This window comes from Dipodomys merriami, unplaced genomic scaffold (genome assembly GCF_024711535.1).
Source record: "Dipodomys merriami isolate MVZ:Mamm:240054 unplaced genomic scaffold, mDipMer1.0.p SCAF_2, whole genome shotgun sequence".
Lineage (NCBI taxonomy): Eukaryota > Metazoa > Chordata > Mammalia > Rodentia > Heteromyidae > Dipodomys > Dipodomys merriami.
The window spans coordinates 40,459,325-40,469,443 of record NW_027203381.1 but is presented as its reverse complement, the minus strand read 5'-3'; the positions used below and the strand labels follow the sequence as shown (position 1 = coordinate 40,469,443).

The 10,119-nt window shown below is 41.4% G+C and overlaps 1 non-coding gene across 1 annotated transcript; it reads left to right on the top strand.

The window, feature by feature from the left end:
- Positions 1 to 6,126: 6,126 nt before the first annotated feature.
- LOC138832734 (U6 spliceosomal RNA) lies at positions 6,127 to 6,233 on the top strand. Its single transcript, XR_011373665.1, has one exon. It is a non-coding gene; the product is annotated as a U6 spliceosomal RNA (small nuclear RNA).
- Positions 6,234 to 10,119: the final 3,886 nt, after the last annotated feature.

Sequence of the window (10,119 nt, the reverse complement as noted above, 5' to 3'; positions counted from 1 at the left end):
GTGCCCATTGTCCCCATTTTTTTTTTAATTTCGCTTCCTAGCCCTGAAAGTGGCATTGAGGGAGGGAAAGGGTACTGTGGCATTCTGCCAAGAGCTCATTCATTTTTTTTTAACCTTTTGCCAAAGCTGGTGTCAAGTTTGGTTGACCTCAATCCCAGCACATCCTGGTCTCCTGCAACTTTAAGGCACCACCGAATGGCTGTGTTTGATGTGTCTTCGCTTTAACACAAAGCACACCAGGGCTGGTTAATGATCATGAACCGGCATGGCAGCCACTCTGCAAAGGTGACATTGATGGATGGGCGGGCAGCTCTGCGGGGAGGCCGTGGGTGCTGGGCAGAAGGTTTATTTAAGCTGAAGCTGATAATGGGGGCTTTGGGAGTCACTGGCCAGCAGGGCTTTAATGGGATCGAGAAGGAGAGCCCCATTTTCTGCAGGACCCTCACCTCACCCTCCGCAGGGGTGTGTCTCACACTCCTCCAGCCTGCCAAATAAAAAGCATTCCTTCACGATGCCAAGCTATTCTAAAGTTGCTGCTGGGAAGAGAGGAAAAGCCCATTTCTAGAACTTGTCATCTTTCTTCATTTTGGTCTTGTTTAGATAAAATGCTTGGTTTCTTTAACCATTTGTAAACGTCTTTAAGAAATTGTGGAGGGCTAGCCCTGAGTAGGGGTAAATTCAATCTCCTGAATAGATAGATCTACTCCCTTTACCAAGCATTACCACTGAGCACTGAAGGGTGACTAGATGATCTATCTGTTTATCGGTCTATCTATCGCTCTATCGATCGGTCTATCTATCGCTCTATCGATCGCTCTATCTATCTATCTATCTATCTATCTATCTATCTATCTATCTATCTATCTATCTATCTATCTATCTATCTATCATCTACCTACCAATGGTGCTGATGGAGCTGGGGATTGAACCCAGGACTGTATACACACTAAGTATGTGCTCTGCCATTGAGCCAAACCAGAGTCCCAGGAAACTTTTTTTCTATCCATTTTGGCTTTAGATTTGCTGGTTATCATTCTATCCAGTGACACAACTTGGCCAGCCTCTGTCTTTCTTAGGTAAACACTAGGATATTACTGTCACTTGTACACATTGCCCCATGGGACTGTGGGGCCGACCATTTCACATTGTGAAGCACCCAGAGTTAAAAAGTACAGCTTCCTTCTCGTCTTGACTACAGCTGTGGTGCTTATGTTCCATTAAAATAAGCTCTCGGGAAATGGTCTGGCCACAGGCCTGTCTTTTAGATGGAGATGCCAAATTCAGATCACTGGGAGATCTTTAAATCTCTGAGGACAGGGGCAGAGAGAAGCACTCCTGGGGTCTGCTGATAATTGTGTGGTGTGAGGGCTAATGCCTGCTGGAGACATCTAGCTGGCTTCCCACTTACTAAATTCAGCACCCACTGTCCTTACTTGTTGCTGGACAGCATAAACATCAGGTTTGGGAAAAGAAGCTCAGGCTATCATGTAGCCATCCCACATGCACTTAAGCTGTGAGTGACAGGCCACTCCGAAGGACTTAGTCTAGGGCCAGGGCTTTAGGGTGCACAGGCTCTGAGGTTGCAAAATAAACAAATCTGTTGGTGAGAGTGACCAGAGTGTGAGGTCGGTCCAAGGGTCACTTATAGGTCATCCTGCTGGGAGCTAGGTCTCTGCTTTGTGTTGATCCTAGGGGGTAATAACAGGAGAGGTGGGTTAGAGGACTGGGGCTCCACCAGTAAATAAATACCCCAGGTCTGCTCCTCAGAGCCTTAGCAATTGGACTGTCCCCTCATTCTTTCTAATTCAGAAAGGATATGGGCACAGATCAGTGTTTTTTTTTTTTTTTATAGGTGTTGATGGACAAATTACTTTAAATAGAGATCTAGGATGTGTGGGCTGGCTTACCTGGGCTGTGGAATTAGGCAAAGCCTAGAGTGACTTACTATATAAGAGTCGTGAACTTGCGCAGTGGCCTTGGAAAGGTGGGAAATCCCAGCCCTACCCCTCTTCTAGATCTTACCACTTTTCTGAAAATATTGCCTCAGGTCTACATTTCTCACCAACGAGGGGCCTGCTTTGTGCTGGTACTGGGACTTGAACTCAGGGTCTTGCACTTCTGAGTGCAAGGCTGTATTACCTGAGCCACACCTTCATTTCCAACTATTTTTAGTGGTTAATTAGAGATGAGAGTCTTATGGACTTTCCTTCCCTGGCTGGCTTTGAACCATGATCCTCAGCCTCTTGGGTATCTTGAATCATAGGTGTGAGTCACTGGCACTGGCTTGAGCTAGTTATTTTATTTTTTATTTTTTGTGTCCGGTCGTGGGGCCTGAACTCTGGGCCTGGGTGCTGTCCCTCAGCTCTTCAGCTCAAGGCTAGTGCTCTACCACTTGAGCCACAGTGCCACTTCCGGCTTTTTTCTTATGTGGTGCTGAGGAATCGAACCCAGGGCCTTGAACATGCAAAGCAAGTGCTCTACCACTGAGCCACCTTCCCAGCCCCGTTGAGCTAGTTATTTTTGAGCCAAGGTCTTGTTTCCCGCCTGGGCACGTGTCAGAGCAATGATCTACCTATTTTAGATTTTTTAAATTGTAGTAGAATAATAGTCTATGTCATTACACCTAGTTATGAGTTGAGAAGAGCTCTTAAGAATCTTTATGCCTGGGCTAACCTTGAACCATCAGCTTCTCAATCTTGCCCCCTAGTAGCTAGGATTATGGGCATTAGCCACCAGCATCCAAGTAGGAGATTTTCAAGAGCAATCCTAAATCTGTTTTATTTCTTCTTCTCCTAGTATGTAGCTTGATAATATGGCTAGATGGATTAAAGTGGAGTGTATGTTATGGCCTTTTTCAGTTAATATATAATATATAATAACACATCTATTATGTGGTATAATAATATATATTATATATGACATATATTTATGAAATATATTTTCTAATTTAAGTTTCCAGATGAAAAAGACTTAAAAAAAAGACTTTTTAATCCTAGTTCAATTGCTTGCTCTGGAAAATAGCCCTAAAAGGCCTAAAGGGGCCAATGTCTTCAGATAAGCCAAAGTCTGGAAACATTTACAAACAAGGCTTCAGGGATATTGGCAATCATAAATAAATTCAATTTAGGAAATACATGATATATTAAAAATGCACTTAAGATATGTGTAGGTGACACTGAACAAGATACATTGTATTTAAAAGCTGACTTGTTGAATTGAAACCTGTTTGGATAACTTCTTTTTTCATGGGGGGAGGGGTCCGGTTGTGGGGCCTGAACTCTGGGCATTGGCACTGTCCCTCAGCTTTTCAGCTCAAGGTTAGCACTCTACCACTTGAGCCACAGCGCCACTTCCGGCTTTTTTTCTTTTTGCTTATGTGGTGCTGGGGAATCGAACCCAGGGCCACATGCATGCAAGGCAAGCTCTCTACCATTGAGCCACCTTCCCAGCCCCTGGATAACTTCCTAAAGATAATTTTTAAAAGAACAATTATAAAAATATGTGTAAAGATGCATTTAATGATCTAGACTTGGTAGTCCCCACTTGTAATACCAGTATTTGGGAGACTAAGGTACAGGGAATGTAAGTTCAAAGCTAGTCTAGGCTACAGAGCAAGACCCTGTGTCACAAAACATTTTTCCCAGAAAAATAGATAAGGGAATACTTTCCAATTCATTTTATAAGGTGAATAGCATACAAATACAAAAAAAAAAAAAAGGAAATGGCAGAACCACATTACTCATGAACACAAACTCAAAAATTACTAATAAGACAGTAGCAAGTAGAATTCAGGAATAAGCAGAAGTAATTCTACACTATGGCCAAAGTGGGAGTTACTCTGGCCTGGTTTAAAATTTAAAAATTCAATCAGTCATGTAGCCTGTTATATTCCTAGGCTAAAGAAGAAAATTTGCATCATTAGGTTAGCCTACTACTACATTACTAGATACATTTGACAAACTCTACATCCACATCTGTGTGTGTGTGTGTGTGTGTGTGTGTGTGTGTGTGTGTGTGTGTGTGTGTGTGTGTTACAAGGGATTGGTCTCACACTTAAGCCCAGTCCTTTTGTTTGGTATTTTGCTTTTGAGATAACAAAAACTAACTCTTCCCAGGCTAGCCTTAAACTTGTGATCCTCCTGACTTGGCTTGCTGATTATTTACAGTTACATACGTGCACATTACCACAGCTCATTTTATATCCACTTAGAAAAACAGAAATAAGGAGACCTTTCTCTATTTAACAAAGAATACCTCACTTATTAACATTTTTTCTAAGTCTTTTCATTTCCTAACAAATGGGGCAATGTCATTCTTTCTGATGGAGGCATAGAATTCCATTGTGTATATATACCACATTTTCTTGATCCATTCATCTACTGAGGGGCATCTGGGTTGGTTCCATATCTTAACTATGGCAAATAATGCTGCAATAAACATAGTTGTACTGCCAGCTTTAGTGTGGTCTTGTTTGTGATCATTTGGGTAAATGCCCCAAAGTGGGATTGCTGGATCATAGAGGAGCTCTATGTGGAGTCTTTTGAGGAACCTCCATACTACTTTCCAAAGTGGTTGAACAAGTTTACGCTCCCACCAGCAATGCAGTAGGGTTCCCTTCTGTCCACATCCCCTCCAGCATCTGGGTATCTCAATGTTGTTTTGATTTGGATTTCTTTTATGGCTAGAGAGGTTGAGCATTTCTACATGTGTCTATTGGCCATCCTTCTTTCCTCTTCAGAGAAGTTTCTCTTTAAGTCTCTAGCCCACTTATTTATCAGGCAGTTGTTTCTTTGAGGATTTGTTGTTGGTGGATTTAATTTTTTGAGTTCCAGGTATATTTTAGATATGAGGCCCTTGTCTGTTGTATGGCTAGTTTAAATAGGGATACAGGTGGACCCATTGCAACAATGAGATGTACAAGATGTTATGTCGAAAATCAACTTTACAACTTTGGTGCGGAGGCGGCGGGTGGGAGGAGGAGGGAACAGGAGGATGAAGATGGGAAGGAATGGGAAGGGGAAACAAAGGAGGAGGTAACAATGCTTGATAAGAAATGAAGGTAATGAATATTACCTTGTAAGCCTTCTGTACCGTATTTTCACAATAAATAAATAAATGGAATACCTGCATATATATAATATATAATATATAGTATAATGGTAACACATATATAATGGTGATATATATGTATATATATATATATATATATATATATATAGTGTTACCATTATACTTGGTTATGAGGGCTGAGACTGAGGATAGTATGGATGTTTGTGGTCACTACTCACATTCAACTTGGCAATGCTCTGCAGTGTAATAAAGTAACAGAAGGAAATAAAAATGCATACAGAATAAAAAAGAAAATATGTTTTTGTTTTCAGGTAACATTATTGTCTACATAGAAAAATCTCAAGGAGTCAAAAAGAAAAAAAGCAAAAAGTCCTCCGGCAAGGTCATAGGATATAGAAGCCTTAAAATCTGATATTCTATTTGCATACCCTAAGAATAAAATCACAGAAATCACAGCAACAAAACACTCCACCATTTATGATTGCTCTAAAAAAGAAATAAATGCTTGTGTGTATGAGTCTGAAAAAGCATGTATTTGACTTGTGTAGCTGCTGCTGAAAGAAATCAGACCAGAGCTAAATAAATGCAGAGACATGCCATACGCATGGAGGAAAGTCACTGTAGCAAGTGTCGATTTTCCTCAAGTTGAAATAGAGGTTAAATTCAATGCCTACCCAAATTACAGCATGAAATTTAAAAAAGAGAAAAGAAAACAAAAAAATATCTTAAGTCTTGTATCTTATGTAAAAATGAAGTCAAAATTGAATATAAAATTTTCAGGGAAAAAAATGAAAACATGAGCTGAAGTCTTTAAGATCTAGAATTCTAAGGATTATGGTTCAAAGCTAGCCTAGACAGAAAAGTCTGAGACTCTGTCTTCAATTAACCAACAAATTTGATGGGCTATAGGTGCTGATCAAGTGGCAGAGTGCCAACTATGAGCAAAAAGTTAAGCAGGAGCTTAAGGTCCTAGGTTCAAGGAACAATATGGGCATCAAAATGAATGAATAAATGAATGAATGAATAAATAAATAAATAAATAAAAATTTTAGAAAGGTGCTCGCTTCGGCAGCACATATACTAAAATTGGAACGATACAGAGAAGATTAGCATGGCCCCTGCGCAAGGATGACACGCAAATTCGTGAAGCGTTCCATATTTTTAAGATATGGAACCAACCCAGATGCCCCTCAGTAGATGAATGGATCAAGAAAATGTGGTATATATACACAATGGAATTCTATGCCTCCATCAGAAAGAATGACATTGCACCATTTGTTAGGAAATGGAAAGGCTTGGAAAAAATTATATTAAGTGAAGTAAGCCAGGCCCAAAGAAGCATAGGTCCCATGGTTTCCCTTATTTGCAATATCTAGTATAGGTATGAGTCAAGCTGAAAAGGTCAGATAATGTGATGTTAGGAAAATGAACCCTTAAATATGTATTTTAAAGTTTTCGTTTCTTTCATGCATATGTTTCTAACGCATTTATAAGATTATTTCTTTGTTGCTTTGTATGTCCCTCCCCCACAGTGTAACCCCCGCTTTCACTATATTTGATGTCAGTATAACATGTGGAGGAGATGGGGGCAAACAAGTCGTTTAAGGATTCAGGTGGACCTGTTGCAACAATGAGAAGTACAAAATGTCATGTCAAAACCAGCTTTACAAAGTCGGTGGGGGGGGAAGAGGGGGGTATAATTGGGTGGGGGGAGGGGGGAGGCTGGGAAGGGAGGTGAAGGGTAAACAAAGGAGGAGGCTGCAATGCTTGGTAAGAAATGTATGCATTATCCTGCCCATGTAATTGTAGCCCCTCTGTACAGTATGTTCTCAAATAAAATAAAATAATATTTTAAAAAAAATTTTAGAAAGAAAGAAAAAGATTTCTTAGGGCTGAGAACGTGGCTTAGTGGTGGAGTGCTTTGCTAGCATGTATGAAGCTCTGGGTTCGATTCCTCTGTGTCATATAAACAAAAAAAGTCAGAAGTCTTACTGTGGCTCAAGTGGTAGAGTGCTAGCCTAGAGGCTCAGCGACAGTGCCCAGGCCCTGAGTTCAAGCCCCAGAACTGGCAAAAAAAAAAAAAGATTTCTTAGAATCTGCTGGAGACATGGCTCATAGGAGAGTGCCAGTCTAGCAAATACAAGGTTCTGGTTCAAACTTTAGTACCACCTATGATTAAAACATGTCCAAGAATCCTTAGAATTACTGGGTGGAATACCTCATCACCACAATCCTAGATCATCTGGAGGATCTCAAGCATGAGACCAGCCCAGGCTGAGAACCCCACTCCCATATCAACAAAACAGTATGAGTGCGGTTGTGTGTTCCTATATATTCCCCAGGAATGAGTATGAGGATCACATTCCCAAACTGGCCTGGGCACAAAGCCCAGGAAATGCCTAGAGATGGGACTCAAATGGAAGAGTGCTTGACTAGCAAGCTTGTAGGGTGTTGAGTTCAAATCTCACTACTGTCTCACTACTGTCCCCTCCAATTCTTAGACTCAAATATGGGTAGACCCATTTTTAATGGAGAATTGAGTAAAACAAAAATCTCTATCTTTTACATTTTCATATAAGTATTTTGAATTAAGTAATATATTTGGCACTGAAAACACTAAGAAGAAAAGAACTGGTGTTGTCACTTTCCATTTGTTTGAAAAGCCATTGATCTGAAGAGTGACACTTTGAGAGAAAACAGAGAGCCACTTAATAGGAAGAAGTCTTCTGCACCCTCTGCCTGGATTCTTGGGTACCGATTCTTCCACTTCTCTTTTTAAAATTGTCTGCATTGCTCAAATTCCCTTTCCATCTAAATTTGAGAATATAGTCAGGCTTTCACATCTGAGGATTCAGATGTGAACACTGGTAAAAAATATGCAGGAAACAAATTTTATCTATCCTGAATAGGTAGGCTTTTTATTATGTTAATTCCCAAAACTATATAGGGTAGCAGTCATTTATTTACATGACATTGGCATTGGATTTTGAATGGTAAGTGTTGCAGAGATGATGTAAAACATACAGGATATACATAGGTGATATGCAAGTACTATGCCATTTCATCTAAGGAACTTGAGTATCGGTGGGGTTTGGTACCTTTGTGAGGATCCTGGAAACCAATTCTCCAAAGATGTCAGGGCATGGCTTAATCATATAGATATACCTAATGGTAACACTTTGACAAACTACACCCTAGTATCAGCCTTGCAGGGAAGCTGTGGAATAGTTCTGCCACCCCTAGGAGATCTTAGAAACCTTAGAAAGACATCCTCTTCCCTTCCATGGCCAGCACCAATTTATGCCTGAAGATTACTAATCTGTTCTTCATTTCAAGAATGTTGAATAGTCAGGTGCCAGTAGCTTATGCCTACAATTGTAGCTCTTCAGGAAACTGAGATCTGAGGATCTTGGTTTGAAGCCAGCCAAGGCAGAAAAGTCCATGAGACTCATATCCAATTAACCACCAAAAAGCCAGAAGGAAATGTGACTCAAGTGGTATAGCATCAGTCTCGAGTGAAAAAACTCAGGAATAGTGTTCAGACCATGATTTCTAGATCAGTACTAATACACACACGCACAGTCAAGAATGTTGTATAGATTGGTGTGCATACCCCCCAAAGGGGTACACCACAGCCTTACAAGCAGAGATTACATTGTCACAACCTTTTGTTTAGTCCTTCTGATAGGGTATGGTTATATTTCACGTGCAGTTTGATTTTTGTGTTTTTCCAACAGCTAATGAGGTTGAGCATCTTTTGAAAGTGCTCCTTTGCCATCTGTTCATCCTCTTCAATAAAATGTTTCTTGTCTTTTGTCCACTTTTTAACTAGACTGTTTGGTGTTTATACTCTTAGTTTAAAGCATTCTTTATATTTTCTGCATACTAGTTCTTTGTTACATAAGTGACTTCCAAATCATTTGTGCCAATATCTGCCTTGATTGTATGCATCTATTTTCCATGGTCTTTTATATAGTAATTAGGTTTTTTTGGGGGGGGGTCCAGTCGTGGGGCCTGAACTCTGGGCCTGGGCGCTGTCCCTCGGCTCTTAAGCTCAAGGCTAGCGCTCTACCACTTGAGCCACAGCGCCACTTCCGGCTTTTTTTTATTTTTCTGCTTATGTGGTGCTGAGGAATTGAACCCAGGGCCTCATGCATGCAAGGCAAGTGCTCTACCACTGAGCCACCTTTCCAGCCCAGTAATTAGGTGTTTTGTTTTGTTTTGCTTGCTGGTCTTGGGGCTTGAACTCGGAGCCTGGATGCTGTTGGTGAGCTTCTTCTTCTTCTTCTTCTTCTTCTTCTTCTTCTTCTTCTTCCTCCTCCTCCTCCTCCTCCTCCTCCTCCTCCTCCTCCTCCTCCTCCTCCTCCTCCCCTCCTCCTCCTCCTCCCCTCCTCCTCCTCCTCCTCCTCCTCCCCTCCTCCTCCTCCTCCTCCTCCTCCTCCCCTCCTCCTCCTCCTCCTCCCCTCCTCCTCCTCCTCCTCCTCCTCCTCCTCCTCCTCTTCTCCTCCTTCTCCTCCTTCTCCTCCTCCTCCTCCTCCTCCTCCTCCTCCTCCTCCTCCTCCTCCTCCTCCTCTTCTCCTTCTCCTCCTTCTCCTCCTCCTTCTCCTCCTTCTCCTTCTTCTTCTTCTTCTTCTTCTTCTTCTTCTTCTTCTTCTTCTTCTTCTTCTTCTTCTTCTTCTTCTTCTTCTTCTTCTTCTTCTTCTTCTTCTTCTTCTTCTTCTTCTTCTCCTCCTTCTTCTCCTTCTTCTCCTCCTCCTCCTCCTCCTCCTCCTCCTCCTCCTCCTCCTCCTCCTCCTCCTCCTCCTCCTCCTCCTTCTTCTTCTTCTCTGCTCAAAGCTAGAATTCTACCACTTGAACCATAGCTCCACCTCTGATTTTTTGGTGGTTAATTAGAGAAAAGTGTCTTGTGGATGTTCCTACTCTGGTTGGCTTTGAATTGTGATCCTCAGATCTTAGCCTCCTGAGTAACTACGATTACAGACATGAGTGACTTTTGTCCAGCTATAGTAGTACTTTTCCATTCTAATGAATTACAGTTAGCCACTTTTT